A 16,166-nucleotide genomic window follows, 5' to 3' on the forward strand; every position below is an offset into this window, starting at 1 on the left:
ACCCACGGGGTTCTAATTGATAAGATCTCTCCCAGTTCAGCGATCCAAGACAAGAGGCATAATATTTTTCAGTGCCATTTGCTAAAGGGGCGGGGGCAACTTCTGATTGACAGAGCCTCCATATTCAGGGATATACCTAACAAGAGGGACTTGGCAGATATTAAGATCTATACAGCAAGCAGCGAATAGTGCATCTTCTTCCCAGCCAAAACAGGCTATAAAGTGTGGAAAGCCTGGGTTGAGTGGTCCAACTGAATGCTAGGCACTGAACAGTCACCTTGACAACAATTGACTCCCAGCCCCACCTGATTACGCTGGAGGCTCTGACTCCCAGAGCCTTACCCAGAGCCTTGCGCTGAGTGAGGATAGAGTGGGGATTTCCCAGCTCTTTGAGCCTCTTACTCCCCAGACAGAAGCAGTGGCAGCCTCATAGCTGGATCACCAGGCTGCTAATTCAGGAAGGGGAGACTAGGGGAGAGACTCCAGGAAAGCAAACTCTCTCATTGTTGGACTCTGCAAACGTCAACAAGCCTTGACTACCAGCGAGACTAAAGTCAATTATATGACATTGCCATAGAATCCCATCAACTGCAAATCCCTACCTAAGCGTGACACAGGGGCAGAACCTGGGGTACAGAGTCACCGACCAGGAAGAAGGAGAGAAAAGAAAAAGGAAAAAGTTAACCTCTCAAAATAAGAAAAATCCACAGACTTTATAACTTGTTCCACTAATTCTTTGTTGTTGTTGTTCCTTTCCTCTTACTTATTGCCTTTAATATTTGTATTTCCTCCACCTCAGTCCTTTTATTCTCTGCCCATCTTATGCTACTCTTTTCTTGAAGTACACTACCCATGAGTGTTACATTTTATTTCTTTTCTTCATCCTTACTATCCTTTAGGGTTACACTCCAAAACCCTTAACTCTCACTCTCTCCCCTTTTGTTTTCTTTTTGGTTTTTTTTTTTTGTTTTTTTCCCCTTTCCTTTTTTTTCTTCCTTTGTTTCTCTCTTTTTCTTATTTTTTCCTTTCTATTCGTTTCTTCTTTTCTCCTTTTACTTTTCCTCCCAGTTAATCCTCAAGCACAAACAAATTATTTAATTTGGGACTCAAGTTTTTTTTTATTGTTTTTTTTTGTTGTTTTTTTTTCTCTTCTTCTTCTTTTCTGCTTTTGTTCTTGGTTTTCCTTTATTTGTTTGTTTTTGTGGCATTTTGGGTACTTTTTACATTGCTTTTTAACTCACTAGCATTTCTCCCAACCCAAAGTCTCCATTGTATTTAGTCTTCGCTCCACTTAATACAACAGATTTTTACTTATTATTTTTATTTTTTCTTCTTTAAATATTATTTTTTTCTCTACTTTTTTTCTGTTTCCCTCTTATCCCTCTCATTATATCTCTTAGTCGACCATCACTTACAAGCAAATCATTTTATGCTTGTCTAAGATATTCTCCATTTTTTTTTTTTTTTTTTTGCATTTAGAAGGTCCCTACTCCCTTTTTTGCTCCTTGAACTCTTCACCCCAAATCAGGCCCTCCGTTATAGGCAGTTTTTGTTCCATTTAGCATAATATAATTCACAGATCATCACAATATTTCCCTAAAGAGGTGAGAGGAGGGGAGGAGAAGAAAGAAAGAAGGGGGAAATAATAAATTATTACTTTTTTTGTGTGTGGAGTGTTTTCCCTTTTTTTTTCTTCCCTTTTTATTCTTTTTTAATTCTAATTAACACTATCAACGAGACCACCTTCAGATGCCAATAAGAAAAAGGAAATCGAATATTATGGAAACAAAAGATAGAGAGGTAACACAAATAGATGTGGAAAAATTCTTCATGGAGAAAAGATTTAACATATTGAGAAAGCCTTGGAGCCAAATGACAGAGAATTTAAAATAGAAACCTTAAAAATACTCAGAGATATACAAGAAAATACAGAAAGGCAATTAGGGAGATCAGAACAACAACTCAATGATCACAAAGAATATATTACCAAGGAAATTGAAACTATAAAAACAAATCAAACAGAGATGAAAAACTCAATTCATGAACTGAAAAAACGAAATAACAAGCTTAGCTAATAGAACAGCCCAGATAGAAGATAGGATTAGTGAAATAGAAGACAAGCAACTTGAGGCACAACAGAGAAGAAGAAAGCGACTCAAAAATAATAAAGAACGAGAAAGCCCTACAGGAATTGTCTGACTCCATCAGAAAGAATAACATAAGAATAATAGGTATATCAGAGGGAGAAGAGAAAGAAAATGGAATGGAGAATATACTCAAACAAATAATAGATGAGAACTTCCCAAGCCTGTGGAAAGAACTAAAGCCTCAATTCAAGAAGCAAACAGAACACCGAGTTTTCTTAACCCCAACAAACCCACTCCAAGGCACATCATAATAAAGATAACACAAACCAACGACAAAGAAAAAATTCTCAAAGCAGCCAGGGAAAAGAAGAATACAACATATAAAGGAAGACCTATTAGATTATCATCAGATTTCTCAGCAGAAACTCTACAAGCTAGAAGAGAGTGGACTCCAATATTCAAAGCCCTGAAAGAGAGAAACTTTCAGCCATGAATACTATACCCATCAAAGCTATCCTTCAAGTACGAAGGAGATATAAAAACATTCACAAATACAGAAAAGATGAGAGAATTTATCATCAGAAAGCCCCAAATCCAGGAAATACTAAGGGGGTTTTCCAACCAGAATCAAAGAACAAAAAAAACAAAACCACAAGTAACAGCTCCACCAAGAAAAAAAAATAAAACCAAACTTAAACTGTGACAACAAAAGAAAAAAAAGGGGGGAGAAAAGATGAAGATTAACAGTAGCAAAGGACGATGAAGCATAGAAATACTCTTAAGAAAGGGTACTACAATGAATATGGTAGATACCCTTTTCATTACTTAATGGTAACCACCCTTGAAAAAACCACCACAAAAACACTTGACTTAAAAAAGGTAGCAACAGAAGAAAGAAGTATGGAATACAAACAAACAAAAACTAACAATAGAAAAACAAAAGAGAAGAATCAAACAAGATACAAAACTAACAGAAAGCAATTCATAAAATGGCAATAGGGAACCCACAAGTGTCAATAATTACACTAAATGTAAATGGATTAAACTTACCAATAAAAAGACACAGAGTAGCAGAAAGGATTAAAAAAGAAAATCTAACTGTATGCTGCCTACAAGAAACTCATCTAAGCATCAAGAATAAAAACAAATTCAAAATGAAAGGCTGGAAAACAATAATCCAAGCAAACAACACCCAAAAAAAGGCAGGTGTAGCAATACTCATATCTGATAATGCTGACTACAAGACAGAAAAAGTACTCAGAGACAAAAATGGTCATTTCATAATGATTAAGGGGACACTGAATCAAGAAGACATAACAATCCTTAATATATATGCACCAAACCAAGAAGCACCAAAATATATAAGACAGCTACTTATTGACCTTAAAACAAAAACTGACAAAAATACAATCATACTTGGAGACCTCAGTACACCGCTGACGGCTCTATATCGGTCATCCAAACAGAGAATCAATAAAGATATAGTGGCCTTAAACGAAATACTGAAACACCTGGACATGATAGACATCTACAGGACACTTCATCCCAAAGCGACAGAGTATACATTTTTCTCTAGTGTACATGGAACATTCTCAAGAATTGACAATATGTTGGGCCACAAAGACAATATCAGCAAATTTAGAAAAGTTGAAATTGTACCAAGTATATTCTCTGATCATAAAGCCTTGAAACTAGAATTCAACTGTAAAAAAGAGGGGGAAAAACCCACAAAATTGTGGAAACTAAACAACATACTTCTAAAAAATGAATGGGTCAAAGAAGAAATAAGCGCAGAGATCAAAAGATATATACAGACAAATGAAAATGAAAATACAACATATCAGAATCTCTGGGATGCAGCAAAAGCAGTAATAAGAGGAAAGTTCATATCACTTCAGGCCTATATGAACAAACAAGAGAGAGCTGAAGTAAACCACTTAACTTCACACCTTAAGGAGCTAGAAAAAGAAGAACAAAGACAACCCAAAACCAACCGAAGAAAGGAGATAATAAAAATCAGACCAGAAATAAACGAAATAGAGAACAGAAAAACAATAGAAAAAATCAATAAAACAAGGAGCTGGTTCTTTGAAAGGATCAACAAAATCGACAAACCCTTGGCAAGACTCACCAAGGAAAAAAGAAACAGGACTCAAATAAATAAAATCCAAAATGAAAGAGGAGAGATCACCACAGACATCATAGATATACAAAGAATTATTGTAGAATACTATGAAAAACTATATGCCACCAAATACAACAATCTAGAAGAAATGGATAAATTCCTTGAACAATACAACCTTCCTAAACTGAGTCATGAAGAAGCAGAAAGCCTAAACAGACCAATCAGCAGGGAGGAAATAGAAAAAAACTATTCAAAACCTCCCCAAAAATAAAAGTCCAGACCCAGACAGTTATACTAGTGAATTCTATCAAACATTCAAAGAAGACTTGGTTCCTATTCTACTCAAAGTCTTCCAAAAAATTGAAGAAGAAGCAATACTTCCAAACACATTTTATGAGGCCAACATAACCCTCATACCAAAACCTGGCAAGGATGGCACAAAGAAAGAAAACTACAGACCAATATCTCTAATGAATACAGATGCTAAAATACTAAACAAAATACTAGCAAATCGAATACAACAACATATTAAAAAAATAATACATCATGATCAAGTGGGATTCATCCCAGAATCTCAAGGATGGTTCAACATACGTAAAAACGGTTAACATAATATACCATATCAACAAAACAAAGAACAAAAACCACATGATCTTATCAATAGACGCACAAAAGGCTTTCGATAAAATACAACACAATTTTATGTTTAAGACTCTCAACAAAATGGGTATAGAAGGAAAATATCTCAACATGATAAAGGCCATATATGATAAACCATCAGCCAACATCATATTAAATGGCGTAAAACTGAGGACTTTCCCCCTTAAATCAGGAACACGACAGGGTTGTCCACTCTCTCCACTCTTATTTAACGTGGTACTAGAGGTTCTAGCCAGAGCAATCAGACAAGACAAAGAAATAAAAGGCATCCATATTGGAAAAGAAGAAGTAAAGGTATCACTTTTTGCTGATGATATGATCCTATACATCGAAAACCCAAAGGACTCCACTAAAAGATTACTAGAAACAATAAACCAATACAGTAAGGTTGCAGGATACAAAATTAACATACAAAAGTCCATAGCCTTTCTATATGCCAACAATGAAATACTAGAAAACGAACTCAAAAAAATAATCCCCTTCACGATTGGAACCAAAAAAATAAAATACTTAGGAATAAACATAACAAAGAATGTAAAGGACCTATATAACGAAAACTACAAGGCATTGCTAAGAGAAATAGAAAAAGACACAATGAGATGGAAAAATATTCCTTGTTCTTGGATATGAAGAATAAATATAATTAAAATGGCCATATTACCCAAAGTAATATATAAATTTAATGCAATTCCCATCAAAATTCCTATGACATTTTTTAAAGAAATGGAACAAAAAATCATAAGATTTATATGGAACTATAAAAAACCCCGAATAGCCAAAGCAATCCTGAGGAAAAAGAATGAAGCTGGGGGCATTACAATACCTGACTTTAAACTATATTATAGGGCCACAATAATCAAAACTGTAAGGTATTGGCAGAAAAATAGACACTCAGACCAATGGAACAGAATAGAAATCCCAGAAATAAAACCACATATATATGGTCAAATAATCTTTGATAAAGGGGCCAACAACACAAAATGGAGAAAAGAAAGTCTCTTCAACAAATGGTGTTGGGAAAACTGGAAAGCCACATGCAAAAGAATGAAACTTGACTACAGCCTTTCCCCGTGTACTAAAATTAATTCAAAATGGATCAAAGACCTAAATATAAGATCTGAAACAATTAAGTACATAGAAGAAGACATAGGCACTAAACTCATGGACCTGGGTTTTAAAGAACATTTTATGAACTTGACCCCAATGGCAAGAGAAGTGAAGGCAAAGATAAATGAATGGGACTACATCAGAATAAAAAGTTTTTGCTCAGCAAGAGAAACTGATATCAAAATAAACAGACAGCCAACTAAATGGGAAATGTTATTTTCAAACAACAGCTCAGATAAGGGCCTAATATCCAAAATTTACAAAGAACTCATAAAACTCAACAACAAACAAACAAACAATCCAATAAAAAAATGGGAAGAGGACATGAGCAGACACTTCTCCCAGGAAGAGATACAAATGGCCAACAGATATATGAAAAGATGCTCAAGCTTCATTAGTTATTAAAGAAATGCAAATCAAAACTACAATGAGATACCACCTCACCCCTGTTAGATTAGCTATTATCAACAAGACGGGTAATAACAAATGTTGGAGAGGCTGTGGAGAAAAAGGAACCCTCATACACTGTTGGTGGCAATGTAAAGTAGTACAACCACTATGGAGGAAAGTATGGTGGTGCCTCAAAAAACTGCAAATAGAACTACCTTATGACCCAGCAATCCCTCTACTGGGTATATACCCCAAAACCTCAGAAACATTGATACTTAAAGACACATGTAGCCCCATGTTCATTGCAGTACTGTTCACAGTGGCCAAGACATGGAACAACCAAAAAGCCCTTCAATAGAAGACTGGATAAAGAAGATGTGGCACATATACACTATGGAATACTACTCAGCCATAAGAAATGATTACATCAGATCATTTACAGCAAAATGGTGGGATCTTGATAACATTATACGGAGTGAAATAAGTAAATCAGAAAAAAACAAGAACTACATGATTCCATACATTGGTGGAACATAAAAACGAGACTAAGAGACATGGACAAGAGAGTGGTGGTTACCAGGGGTGGGGGGAGGGAGGACACAGGAGAGAGGGAGGGAGAGAGTTAGGGGGCGGGGGAGGGGCACAGAGAAAACTAGACAGAGGGTGACGGAGGACAATCTGACTCTGGGTGAGGGGTATGCAACATAATTTAATGACAAGATAACCTAGACATGTTTTCTTTGAATATATGTACCCTGAATTATTAATGTCATCCCATCAACATTAATAAAAATTTATAATAAAAAAAAATAGAATGAGGGAATGGTCTCTTTTCTCTCTGAGCCCTTTTCACCTTGACACTGGCTTGGAGAATATGGTTATCCTCCAAGGGAGTGCATGGCCACTGAGCAGTTTTTCAATAAATACAACATGAGATGTAAAATTAAATGTCCTAGAGTTTATTGAAATATTAAGTTATTTGATAGATTATGTACATTAATTTTCAAGTGTTTAGGAATTTGAACTAACAGCAAAACATCTATGTTTACTGTTGAGGAAGAAAAGTAGCTTCAAATATATTTTTAAAGAGAAATAATACTTAACATATTTTTAATTTATACCCATTCAACAATATTTGAGGCACTTGCTGTTCAAATACCAATTGATCTCTGTTCTTTAACTGTTTATTTAATCAAAAATGCAATCTAGCCTGACCAGGTGGTGGTGCAGTGGATAGAGCATCGGACTGGAATGCAGTGGACCCAGGTTCGAGACTCTGAGGTCACCAGCTTGAGTGCAGGCTCATCTGGTTTGAGCAAAGCTCACCAGCTTGGACCCAAGGTCACTAGCTCGAGCAAGGGGTCTGCTGAAGACCCACGCTCAAGGCACATGAGAAAGCAATCAATGAAAAACTAAGGAGTCACAATGAAAAACTGATGATTGATGCTTCTCATCTCTCTCTGTTCCTGTCTGTCCCTGTCTATCCCTCTCTCTGACTCTCTGTCTCTGTTAAAAAAAAATAATAAATAAATAAATTTAAAAAATGCAATCTAGATGAATAGATTGTGTCAATTATGGAGATTTTGACTGTTGAGAAGCTTACTCTAAACTATAGAGTCTATAGTTTAAAATTAAAGACCCAAGTGTCCTCAGTAAAATAAGCATGCTGATGGAGGCAAACAAATCTATAAAAATTTAATGTGTGTTTTCTAATTGTTGACTGTGATGGTCTGAATAATCCAGATGTCTTCTGAGTCAATATGGTTAGTCTTCTATCTCCCCTTTTTGTTGCTCTGTATTTTATCTACCTGTCTACTTACAAGTGCATATGCATAAAAGTTATTACAAATTATAAATCTTATAAAATACCCATATTTTGTTATATCAAGGTATTTTCTTTGTTTTTATTTAAAAGTTCATATATTTATTTTTATTTCATAGAAATGCTGAGAAAAACACATTTCATTCTAATTCTAACTATGAAACTGTTGGGCAAATAAATTTGTAAAATTTGTGTTATTTGATTTTGCTCACTTTTTTTGTTAAAAATGGCTGCTGCCCATGGTCTATGAAAAAAGGCATGATATTTTGTAATGCCTTTTGCAATGCATGTAGGGGTAAGGGCAACTTCTGATTGGCAGAGCTTTCATACTCAGGGCTATATGTTAAAAAGAGGGATTTGGCAGTTTGTAAGTCCTCTTGCTTTGCAAACAGTGACTAGGGCATCTTCTACCCAGCCAAAACAGGTTACAAAGTGCCAAAAGCCTGGGGAAAGGGGTCCCACAGAGTGCTGAGGCATACTGGACACACCTCGAGGAGCTTAGAAAGGCACCTTGAAAGCAATTGGCTACCAGCTCCGCCTGTTTATGAGAGCGGCTCTGACTGACAGAGCCTTACCCAGAGCCCTGCGCTGAGTGAGGATAAAGTGAGGATTTGCCAGCTCTTTGAGCTTCTTACTTTCCAGGCAGAGCCAGCAAGAACCCCATAACTGGATTATCAGGCTACAAATTCAGGAAGGAAATACTGGGAGAGAGGCTCTGGGAAAACGGACTCTCTCATTGTTGGAGACTGCAAATGCTAACAAGCCTTGACTGCCAAGAAAACTGAAGCCTAATATATGACATTGCCATAGAGACTTATCAACTGCAAACCTCTACTTAAGCATGCCACAGGGGCAGAGCCTGGTGTACAAAGTCACCGACCAAGAAGAGGGAGAGAAAAGAAAAAGCAAGAAGGTAACCTCTAAAAATCAAGAAAAATCCACAGACTTTATAACCTATCCCATTTTATTTTGTTTGTTTGTTTCTTTCTTTCATCTTCTTGTCTTGTTTATTTTCTTCATCTTTCACTTTGGTCGTTTTATTCTCTGCCCCTTATTCTCTCCTCCCCTTGAACTACACTAACCATAAGTGTTACATTTCCCATTTTCTTTCCTTCCTTCTTATTTTCTCCCTATGAGGGTTGTACTCCAAAACCCTAAACTCTCTCTCTCTCTCTCTTTTTTTCTTTTCTCTTCTTTTTGTTTTTATCTCTTTCTTTTTTTCTCCCTCTATATTAGTTTCTTCTTTTCTCCTTTACTTTTCTTCTCATTCAATCCACAATCATGAACAAATTATTTTATTTGGGACTCAAATTTTTCTTTGTAGAACTATGGGTGCTTTTTACTTCGCTTTTTAACTCATTAGCAGTGCTCCCAACCCTCGCTCTACATTTTATATAGTTTTTGCTCCACTCAATACAATAGTAATGTTTTAATTTTATTTCCCTTTTTCCTGTTTCCCTCTTATCCCTCTTGTTATATCTCTTAGTTGACCATCACTTACAAGCAAATAATTTTATTCTTCACAAAAATTTTTTCCTTTATAGCATTTTGTGGGTTCATACCTCATTTTTGCCCCTTTATCACTTCTCCACAACTCAGGCCCTCCATTATAGGTAGTTTTCATTCTATTTAGCACAATATAATTCATAGTTCTTCACAATTTTTTCTCAAGAAAAACTAGAGAGGAGAGGAGAGGAAAGGAAAAAAAAGGGAAATAATAAATTTTCTTTTTTTTTACTTTTTATTCTTTATTAATTCTCATTAGTATTATCAACAAAACCATCCTCAGAAGTCATTAAGGAAAAGAAAATCAAATATCATGGATACAAAAAACAGAGATGTAGCACAGATAGATGAGGAAAAAAATCTATGGAAAATAAATTTAATATATTGGAAACATTGGAGCTAAATGACAGAGAATTTAAGATATAAATCCTAAAAATCCTCCAAGATATACAAAAAAAAACACAGAAAGGCTATTTAGGGAGCTCAGAAAACAACTCAATAAACACAAAGAATATATTTCCAAGGAAATTGAAACTATTAAAACAAATTAAACAGAGATGAAAAACTCAATTCACTAACTGAAAAACGAGGTAACAAGCTGAGCTAATAGAACAGGCCAGATAGAAGGTAGGATTAGTGAAATAGAAGACAAATAACCTGAGGCACAACAGAGAGAAAAAGAATGACTCAAAAATTTAAAAAAATGAGAAAGCCCTACAGGAATTATCTGACTCCATCAAAAGAATAACATAAGAATAATAGGTATATCAGAGGGAGAAGAGAGAGAAAATGGAATGGAGTTCATACTCAAACAAATAATAGATGAGAACTTCCCAAGCCTGTGTAAAGAAATAAATCCTCAAATTCAAGAAGGAAGCAAAACACTGAGTTTTCTTAACCTCAACAAACCTACTCCAAGGCACATCATAATGAAATTGGTACAAACCAATGACAAAGAAAAAATTCTCAAGGCAGCCAGAGAAAAGAAGAATACAACATATAAAGGAAAGCCTATTAGATTATTATCGGATTTCTCAGCAGAAACTCCACAAGCTAGAAGAGAGTGTACCCCAATATTTAAAGTTCTGAAAGAGAGGAACTTTCAGCCAAGAATACTATAGCCATCAAAGCTATCCTAAAAATACGAAGGATAAATAAAAATATTCACAGATACAGAAAAGATGAGGGAATTTATCATCAGAAAACCCCCAATCCAGAAATTATTAAAGGGGTTTTTTCAACCAGATACAATGAACAAAACAAAACCACAAGTAAAAGCTCCACCAAGAACACAATAAAACCAAATTTAAACTGTGACAACAAAAAAAGGGGGGGGGAGAGGACGAAGATAAACAGTAGCAAAGGACGATGGAATGCAGAAGTACTCATAAGATAGTGTACTACAATGAACATGGTAGGACCCTTTTCATTACTTAATGGTAACCACCCTTGAAAAAACCACCAAAGAAACACATAACTTAAAAAAGATAGCAACAGAGGAAAGAAGTATGGAATGCAACCAAACAAAAACAAAGGATAGAAAAACTAAAGAGAAGAATCAAACAAGATACAAAATTAACAGAAAGCAATTTATAAAATGGCAATAAGGAACCCACAAGTGTCAATAATTACACTAAATGTAGATGGATTAAACTCACCAATAAAAAGACACAGAGTAGCAGAATGGGTTAAAAAAGAAAATCCAACTGTATAGTGCCTACAAGAAACACATCTAAACAACAAGCATAAAAACAAATTCAAAGTAAAAGGCTGGAAAACAATACTCCAAGCAAACAACATCCAAAAAAAAGCAGGTGTAACAATACTCATATCTAATAATACTGACTATAAGACAGAAAAAGTACTCAGAGACAAAAATGGTAATTTCATAATGAGTAAGGGAACACTGAATCAAGAAGACATAACAATCCTTAATATATATGCACCAAACCAAGGAATACCAAAATATATAACACAGCTACTTATTGACCTTAAAACAAAAACTGAAAAAATACAATCATACTTGGAGACTCTATAGCTGATAGCTCTAGACCGTTCATCCAAACAGAAAATCAATAAAGATATATTGGCCTTAAACGAAACACTAGAGCACCTGGATATGATAGACATCTACAGGACATTTCATCCCAAAGTGACAGAGTATACATTTTGCTCTAGTGTACATGGAACATTCTCAAGAATTGACCATACGTTGGGCCACAAAAATAACATCAGCAAATTCAGATAAATCGAAATAGTACAAAGCATACTTTCTGATTGTAAAGCTTTGAAACTAGAATTCAACTGCAAAGAAGAGGGAAAAAATGTGGAAACTAAACAACATACTTTAAGAAAATGAATGGGTCAAAGAAAAAATAAGCACAGAAATCAAAAGATATATACAGACAAAAGAAAATGACAATACGACATATCAGAATCTATGGAATGCAGCAAAAACAGTGATAAGAGGGAAGTTCATATCACATCAGGATTATATGAAAAAACAGGAAAGAGCCCAAGTGAACCACTTAACTTCACTCCTTAAGGAACTAGAAAAAGAAGAACAAAGATGACCCAAAACCAGCCGAAGAAAGGACATAATAAAAATCAGAGCAGAAATGAATGAAATAGAGAATAGAAAAACTATACAAGAAATTAATAGAACAAGAAGCTGGTTCTTTGAAAAGATCAACAAAATTGACAAACCCTTGGCAAGACTCACCAAGAAAAAAAGAGAAAGGATTCATATCAACTAAATTCAAAATGAAAGAGGAGAAATCATCACAGATATTATAGATATACCAAGAATTATTGTAGAATACCACAAAAAACTATATACCACTAAATTTAACAATCTAGAAGAAATGGATAAATTTAAAGAATACAACCTTTCTAGACTGAGCCAACAAGAAGCAGAAAATCTAAACAGACCAATTAGAAGAGAAGAAATAGAAAAAACTATTAAAAACCTCCCCCAAAATTAAAGTCCAGGCCCAGACCGTTATACTAGTGAATTCTATCAAACATTCACAGAAGACTTGGTTCCTACTGTACTCAAAGTCTTCCAAAAATTGAAGAAGAAGCAATACTTCCAAACACATTTTATGAGGCCAACATAACTCTCATACTGAAACCTGGCAAGGACGGCACAAAAAAAGAAAACTACAGACAAATATCTCTAATGAATACAGATACTAAAGTACTAAACAAAATACTAGCAAATTGAATACAATAACATATTAAAAAAAACCATATCATGATCAAGTGGGATTCATCCCAGAATCTCAAGGATGGTTCAACATAAGTAAAGCAGTTAACGTAATACACCATGTCTACAAAACAAAGAACAAAAACCACATGATCATATCAATAGATGCAGAAAAGGCATTGAATGAAACACAACACAATTTTATCTTTAAAACACTCAACAAAATGGGTATAGAAGGAAAATATCTCAACATGATAAAGGCCATATATGATAAAAAATCAGATAACATCATATTAAATGGCATTAAACTGAAGGCTTTCCCTCTTAAATCAGGAACAAGACAGGGTTGTCCACTCTCTCCACTCTTATTTAATGTGGTGCTAGAGGTTATAGCCAGAGCAATCAGACAAGACAAAGAAATAAAAGGCATCCATATCGGAAAAGAAGAAGTAAAGGTATCACTTTTTTCAGATGATATAATCCTACACATCAAAAACCCCAAAGACTCTACAAAAAGACTGCTAGAAAAAATAAGCCAATACAGTCAGGTCACAGGATACAAAATTAATATAAAAAATTGCATAACCTTTCTATATGCCAACAATGAAACATTAGAAAACAAACTCAAAAATTTAATCCCCTTCACGATTGCAACCAAAAATATAAAATACCTAGGAATAAACATAACAAAGAATGTAAAGGACTTATATAACAAAAACTAGAAAGCATTGTTAAGGGAAATCAAAAAAGATACAATGAGATGGAAAAATATTCTTTGTTCTTGGATAGGAAGAATAAATATAATCAAAATGGCCATATTACCCAAAGCAATATACAAATTTAATGCAATTCCCATCAAAATTCCAATGACACTTTTTAAAGAAATGGAATAAAAAATCATCAGATTTATATGGAACTATAAAAACCCCAAATAGCCAAAGCAATCCTAAAGAAAAAGAATGAAGCTGGGGCCTTACAATACCTGACTTCAAACTATATTATAGGGCCACGACAATAAAAACAGCATGGTATTGGCAGAAAAAGAGACACTCAGACCAATGGAACAGAATAGAAAGTCCAGAAATAAAACCATATATAAATAGTCAAATAATTTTTGATAAAGGGGCCAACAACACACAGTGGAGAAAAGAAAGCCTCTTCAACAAATGGTGCTGGGAAAACTGGAAAGCCACATGCAAAAAAATGAAACTCGACTATAATTTTTCCCCTTGTACTAAAATTAACTCAAAATGGATCAAATACCTAAATATAAGACCTGAAACAATAAAGTACATAGAAGACATAAGTTCTAAACTCATGGACCTGGGTTTTAAAGAGCATTTTATCAATTTGACTCCAAAGATAAGGGAAGTGAAGGCAAAAATTAATGAATGGGACTACATCAGACTAAGAAGTTTTTGCTCAGCAAAAGAGACTGACAACAAAATTAACAGACAGCCAACTAAATGGGAAATAATACTTTCAAACAACAGCTCAGATAAGGGCCTAATATCCAAAATATACAAAGAACTCATAAAACTCAACAATAAACAAACAAACAATCCAATAAAAAAATGGGAAGAGGACATGAACAGACACTTCTCCCAGGAAGAAATACAAATGGCCAACAGATATATGAAAAGATGCCTATCTTCATTAGTTATTAGAGAAATGTAAATAAAAACTACAATGAGATACCACCTCACACCTGTTAGATTAGCTATTATTAACAAGACATGTAATAGCAAATGTTGGAGAGGCTGTGGAGAAAAAGGAGCCCTCATTCACTGTTGGTGGGAATGTAAAGTTGTACAACCATTATGGAAGAAAGTATGGTGGTTCCTCAAAAAACTGAAAATAGAACTACCTTATGACCCAGCAATCCCTCTACTGGGTATATACCCCCCAAACTCAAAAACATTGATACGTAAAGACACATGCAGCCCTATGTTCATTGCAGCATTGTTCACAGTGGCCAAGATATGGAAACAACCAAAAAGCCGTTTAGTAGATGACTGCAAAAAGAAGATGTGGCTCATATACATTATGGAATACTACTCAGCCATAAGAAATGATGACATCGTATCATTTACAACAAAATGGTGGGATGTTGATAACATTATACGGAGTGAAATAAGTAAATCAGAAAAAAACAAGAACTGCATGATTCCATACATTCTTGGGACATAAAAATGAGACTAAGAGACATGTACAAGAGTGTGGTGGTTATGGGCGGCAGGGCAGGGAGGGAAGGAGGGAGAGGAAAAGAGGGAGGGGTGGGGCACAAAGAAAACTAGATAGAAGGTAATGGAGGACAATCTGACTTTGGGTGATGGGTATGCAACATAACTGAATGACAAGATAACCTGGAGATCTTTTCTTTGAACATATGTACCCTAATTTATTGATGTCACCCCATTAAAATTAATAAAAATTAAGAAAAATGGCCACTGCCCAAGTGATGATGCTGCCAGGTGAAAGGGCTAATTTCTTTTCTTTGCTTGGGAAGGGGCTTTGTGATGCTAATGTGTGCTGGAGTAGGGGTTATGTGCCAGAACGTTTTAAGAAGGAGAAAAGAACCCATTGTTAAAGGCAGCCAAGATGGCGGGGTGCTGAAGGAGAAGCCAGTTTGTGCAGAGAGAAGCAGATAAGAAACAGAGGTGACGGGCTTTGTGAGCTCCGCTGAACTGGTGGCGGCCTTTGATTCTAGGAAAATGCGGATGTGTCAGTAGCTTTGTGAGTGCTGAATGAGTGGGTTTTGGTGCCCTGTGTGTTTTTACTTGCCTACCAGATGCGAGGCTAGAATAAAGAAATGGCCCACCAGTTTTTGGCTCTGCTGTTTCTCTACCATCTGTCTGAACCTAATGTGAACCTGCACCTCCCTGGCAGCTGTGATGGCCGTGACTACTGGCCATACAGAAACTAATATATCATTAGAGTCTATTTTCTGATGAAGTTGAATAAAGAATAAAGAATTATAACTGTTGTTTCAAAACAGTTATAATAATATACAGCCAACTTGTGCCTAACATAAAATAATGGAGTTGCAAAGAAAAAAACATTTAAGAGGAAGACAAGATGAAGTTCTCTTAAATTTTTTTAGCAGCTATGTCTCCAGACTAGGGTTAATTTTGAAGTATGAGAGTAACAAAATAGTCATTTCTTGTTGAGCCAATAAGTGGGCTTGCTGGGATGGCAGTTGCTATCAATTTTTCTTTCTGGCTTGACATGAGGGCAGAACCCAGGAGCAGTTCACCGCTG

The sequence above is a fragment of the Saccopteryx bilineata genome, chromosome 3 (genome assembly GCF_036850765.1).
Source record: "Saccopteryx bilineata isolate mSacBil1 chromosome 3, mSacBil1_pri_phased_curated, whole genome shotgun sequence".
NCBI lineage: Eukaryota > Metazoa > Chordata > Mammalia > Chiroptera > Emballonuridae > Saccopteryx > Saccopteryx bilineata.